Genomic DNA, 6,032 nt, shown 5'->3' with positions numbered 1-6,032 from the left:
TCTCTTGGCCTGCCACAGACCATAGGGTAGAGTGGTGCATTCTGCTGAGGCTGGAAAGAACAGAATGTTGAGACAGTTTGAGATGTAGTATAAATATAACCTGGCATGATGTTTAGGCTACTATACAACTGCAAGACCAAGATGAGTGCTGAACGACATATCAGCATGCACATATAATGCAACAATGTGGGTTCTACAATTGTCCTATTACTATTCCATCAAATGGATCACTCACACTATGCATCATCTTGACTCTCTTCCTTAAAATCAATATTAAAAACGTACTTAGTCAAAAGAAGACACCTCATAACCACATTTTTAATTCATGTTAAAAACCTACTACTTTGACCTGTGTTTCCCTGTGGATTCCCCATCAAAATCCGTCAGCTTAAGCAAGAGATATCAGTCCTCCGTGTGCCTATGTCGGCCTTGCGCATCTGCTTTGAAAGGTGGCAGAGCTAGAGCGGTGTTTGTCACTCTATTATGACCACTCTATGGAAAGGGGAGACTCTCACGAACACGAAGGTGTGTCATGGGACTCGTCTGAAGCTAACCCATACAAATGAATGGAAGTATGGAGGTAGTTTTGTGCAAACAAAAATAAGGGGTTAAATATGGGTCTAAAACAACATTCTTTATTTTTGGACTGTCTTTTTTGCCATTTATGAATGTTATTCAATGCATTTATATGGGCTATAGTAGCAAGGGCCAAATTCAACGGCTTAGACTTTTAGAGGCTAACACACTCTATGGGAAATAGAGGGTCCTACAGGTAACTCAGTCTAAATAGATGGTTTTTGAACAAGGCCAATGCACCGTCCCAAAGCAGTTAAGGCTGATAGGTAGCCTCTGCCACAGGTTTTCACCTCGAAGTGAGGTGAAAAGCCTGGCTGATAGGTAACCAAGATAAAACATCTGACCTTAAAACTTTCCATCACCAATTTCCAGATGCCTTCTGGTGCCCACAGTGGAGTGAAGAACAGTTGGGTTGTGTGGGCTGTATGCTTGAAAATGGCGACATTAGATGATAAGAAATAATCGTAGCCATAACATGCCTTTTCATGATTCAAACCTGATAGAGAGAGGTGGGATAGATATGAGGGATAGGAGAGAAAGTAAATGGAAGGTCAGACCAGTTAAAAATACAAACAGAATGTGTACCTTACACGATAACACTGTACATTTAATAGTTATTGGTCTTGCAACCGGTTGTCCTGGTTAGTAAGCCATGCACCCCAGTGGGTGGAGGCATGTTGCTTGTGCAATGCGACACGGAGATAAGCCTCTCATTTTACAATGGTGCTTGGTGGTTCAGTATATATGTTTATATATTTGAGAAACAGTTCATTGCAGTTAATTTGTATCTATGACTTCATAAGTAAGATATCTTCTGAAATGTGCAGTAAAGTGCAGTAAATTTTTTAAAGATTTCCGCACTACGAGGTCGAGCTAACACTCTGAAATTGTGAAAATGATGATAATGCCCTTTTTCGTAAGAGCTGAATTTCAGGCTGTTCAGGTGGGATGGAACTTTTGGCTGACATTTTTTATATAACCTTTATTTAGAAAGTAGGCAAATCAGTTAGAACAAATTCTTATTTACAATGACGGCATATCAAAAGGCCTACTTTATGGGGCAGACAACAGCACAATGGGCAAGAAGGTAGATACAACTATACATCCCACAAAGATGCCACAACTGTCAGTAAGGGTGTCCATGATTGAGTCTATAAATGAAGAGATGGAATAAAACTCTCCAGTTTGAGTGTTTTTTGCAGTTCATTCCAGTCGCTAGTTTCAGCAAACTGAAAAGAGGAGCAACCCAGGGACTTGTGTGCCGAAGAGGGTTTTATAAATAAGCATCAACCAGTGTGTCTTGCGACAGGTATACAGAGGTGACCAGTTTACAGAGGAGTATAGAGTGCAGTGATGTGTCCTATAAGGATCATTGGTGGCAAATCTGATGGCCGAATGCTAAAGAACATCTAGCCGCTCGAGAGCACCCTTACCTGTGATCTATAAATTATGTTTCCGTAACCTAGCATGTGTAACAGTATAGACTTTACGCCTGTCCCCTCGCCCCGACCTGGGCGCGAACCAGGGACGCTCTGCACACATCAACAGTCACCCTTGAAGCATCGTGACCCATCGCTCCACAAAAGCCGCGGCCCTTGCAGAGCAAGGGGAACCACTACTTCAAGGTCTCAGAGCAAGTGACGTCACCGATTGAAACGCCACTAACGCTAATTAGCTAGCCATTTCACATCGGCTACACATGGGTAGGGTGGTCATCTGAATCAGGGTTAAGATTGGCAGCTGAGGTGAAAGAGGAGCGATTACGATAGAGGAAACCAAGTCTAGATTTAACCTTAGCCTGCTGCTCGGCATTCTTCTTACCAAACCACGTGACCTTTGTTTTGGAGAACAAGATTAAGGGGAGAGAAAGCTTGTTGGACACTAAGAAAGCTTTTTTGTAGACATCATATGATTTCTTAATGTGATCTGATTATAATAGACCAATAGCTGTTCATCTGGGTAAAGGGGTGGGCTCTAGACTATACTATCAGCCATTCAGTGTGTATGTAAATATTTGACATTTTCCTAACGCCCACATGATCAGACTGAGCATTTCAAGGGCCAAAGGAGGCTCAGGGAAATAAATGATTAAAAATATATTTTGTAGTTATTTTCATTAAATAAACACACACAGTGATTTATTAGACATACAGTGATAATTTAAAAAATAACATTACAAAGACTGTATGGAGGCTTTAATAGAACATATTCTGCCTGAATGGGGTATTGTTTGCCTGTATTCTTTGGATTATCAAATGCTTGGAACAAATTGTGCTTGTTGACAAAACCGACCTGGTTGTCTTCATTGTTGTCAATAAGACTATTGTTATTGACCCTTGTCCGGGTCTCTGTACATTGTGTATTGTGTATGCTTGTGGTGATAAATCAATTATCCATGTTGGGATCAATAAACTACTACTACTACTACCATTACTACTACTACTACTACTACCACCACTACCACCACTACTACTACTACTACTACTACCATTACTACTACTACTACTACCACCACTACTACTACCACCACTACTACTACTACTACTACTACTACTACTACTACCATTACTACTACTACTACTACCACCACTACTACTACTACTACCACCACTACTACTACCACCACTACTACTACTACTACTACTACCACCATTACTACTACTACTACTACCATTACTACTACTACTACTACCACCATTACTACTACTACTACTACCATTACTACTACTACTACTACCATTACTACTACTACTACCACCATTACTACTACTACCACCACTACTACTACTACCACCATTACTACTACTACTACCATTACTACTACTACTACTACTACCACTAGTACTACTACTACTACCACTACTACCATTACTACTACTACTACCACTACCACTACTACTACTACTACTACTACCACTACCACCACTACTACCACCACCACTACTACTACTACTACTACTAATACCATTACTACTACTACCACCATTACTACTACTACTACTACTACTACCATTACTACTACTACTACTACCATTACTACTACTACTACTACTACTACTACTACCATTACTACTACTACTACTACTACTACCATTACTACTACTACTACTACCACCATTACTACTACTACTACTACTACTACTACTACCATTACTATCACTACCACTACTACTAGTACTACTACTACTACCACTACTACCATTACTACTACCATTACTACTACTACTACCACTACCACCACTACCACTACCACCACCACTACTACTACTACTACCATTACTACTACTACTACTACTACTACCATTACTACTACTACTACTACTATTACTACTACTACTACTACCATTACTACTACTACTACTACCATTACTACCACCACCACTACTACTACTACTACTACCATTACTACTACTACTACTACTACCATTACTACTACTACAAAGTCATGCGTCCTCCGATACACAACCCAACCAAGCCGCACTGCTTCTTAACACAGCGCGCATCCAACCCAGAAGCCAGCCGCACCAATGTGTCGGAAGAAACACAGTGCACCTGGCAACCTTGGTTAGCGTACACTGTGCCCGGCCCGCCACAGGAGTCGCTGGTGCGTGTTGACTCCAATGCTTCTCTCAGTTGTGTTAAGTTGGCTGGATGTCCTTTGGGTGGTGGACCATTCTTGATACACTTGGGAAAGTGTTGCAGTTCTTGAAACACTAAATCCGGTGTGCCTGGCACCTACTACCATAACCTGCTCAAAGGCACTTAAATCTTTTGCATTGCCCATTCACCTTCTGAATGGCAGACATACAGTGCCTTTGGAAAGTATTCAGACCCCATGACTTTTCCACATTTTGTTACATTACAGCCCTTTTCTACACACAATACCCCATAATGACAAATGTAAAAAATAAAAATAAAAATGTTAGCAAATTTATAAAAAATAAAAACCAGCAATGCCTTATTTACATAAGTATTCAGACCCTTTGCTATGAAACTCGAAATTGAGGTCAGGTGCATCCTGTTTCCATTGATCATTCTTGAGATGTTTCTACAACTTGATTGGAGTCCACCTGTGGTAAATTCAATTGATTGGACATCATTTGGAAAGGTCCCACAGTTGACAGTGCATGTCAGAGCAAAATCCAAGCCATGAGGTCGAAGGAATTGTCCGTAGACAGGATTGTTTCGAGCCAGAGATCTGGGGAAGAGTACCAAAACATTTCTGCAGCATTGCAGGTCCCCAAGAACACAGTGGCCTCCATCATTCATAAATGGAAGAAGTTTGGAACCACCAAGACTCTTCCTAGAGCTGCCCCCCCCCCACCAAACTGAGCAATCGCAGAGAAGGGCCTTGTCAGGGAGGTGACGAAGTACCCGATGGCCACTCTGACAGAGCTCTAGATTTCCTCTGTGGAGATGTTAGAACCTTCCAGAAGGACAACCATTTCTGCAGCACTCCACCAATCAGGTGTTTATTGTAGACTGGCCAGACGGAAGCCACTCCTCACGAAAAGGCACATGACAGCCCACTTGGAGTTTGCTAAAAGGCACCTAAAGCACTCTCAGACAATGAGAAACAAGATTCTCTGGTCTGATGAAACCAACATTGAACTCTTTGGCTTGAATGTCACATCAGGAGGAAACCTGGCACCATCCCTACGGTGAAGCATGTTGGTGGCAGAATCATGCTGTGGGGATGTTTTTCAGCAGCAGGGACTGGGAGACCAGTCAGGATCAAGGCAAAGATGAATGGAGAAAAGTGAAAAGTGCATAGAGATCCTTAAGCACACAGCCAAGACAACGCAGGAGTGGCTTCAGGACAAGTCTCTGAATGTCCTTGAGTTTCCCAGCCAGAGCCCGGACTTGAACCCAATCGAACATCTCTGGAGAGACCTGAAAATAGCTGCGCAGAAACGCTCCTCATCCAACCTGAGACAGAGCTTGAGAGGAGCTACAGAGCAGAATGGGAGAATATCCCCAAATACAGGTGCTCTAAGTGTAGCTTAAAATACTGTACTTTAAAATACTCAGAAATCCTGAAATATAACCCTTTTGGTTAGGCTGCCACTTGCGGTCTAACCAAAAGGGTTATCTTTGATTTCAGAGTATAAAATAAAAAAAATTATAATAGATGTTTTACGTTTGAATATTTTTTCCCCTGAACTGTATCTGACGACACCCAAACAAAACAAATCACACAACCTGTCTAAAGTGTCTGTGTAGGTTAACATGCTATGCAGGTGGCCCATTGGGCACAGACATAAATTCAATATCTATTCCACGTTGGTTCAACATAATTTCATTGAAATGACATGGGAACAACCAGTGTGTGCCCAGTGGGATGCTACTGAGCACTGGAAGTTTATAAGACACAACCATGAAGTGAGTGACAGAAGAGTTGCTCTTCTATCAAAAAATGCATATGTTATTTGTTTGAAGTTCATGTTTCTTGATGA

The sequence above is a fragment of the Oncorhynchus nerka genome, linkage group LG9b (genome assembly GCF_034236695.1).
Source record: "Oncorhynchus nerka isolate Pitt River linkage group LG9b, Oner_Uvic_2.0, whole genome shotgun sequence".
Taxonomy (NCBI): Eukaryota; Metazoa; Chordata; class Actinopteri; order Salmoniformes; family Salmonidae; genus Oncorhynchus; species Oncorhynchus nerka.
This window is presented reverse-complemented; position numbering follows the sequence as displayed.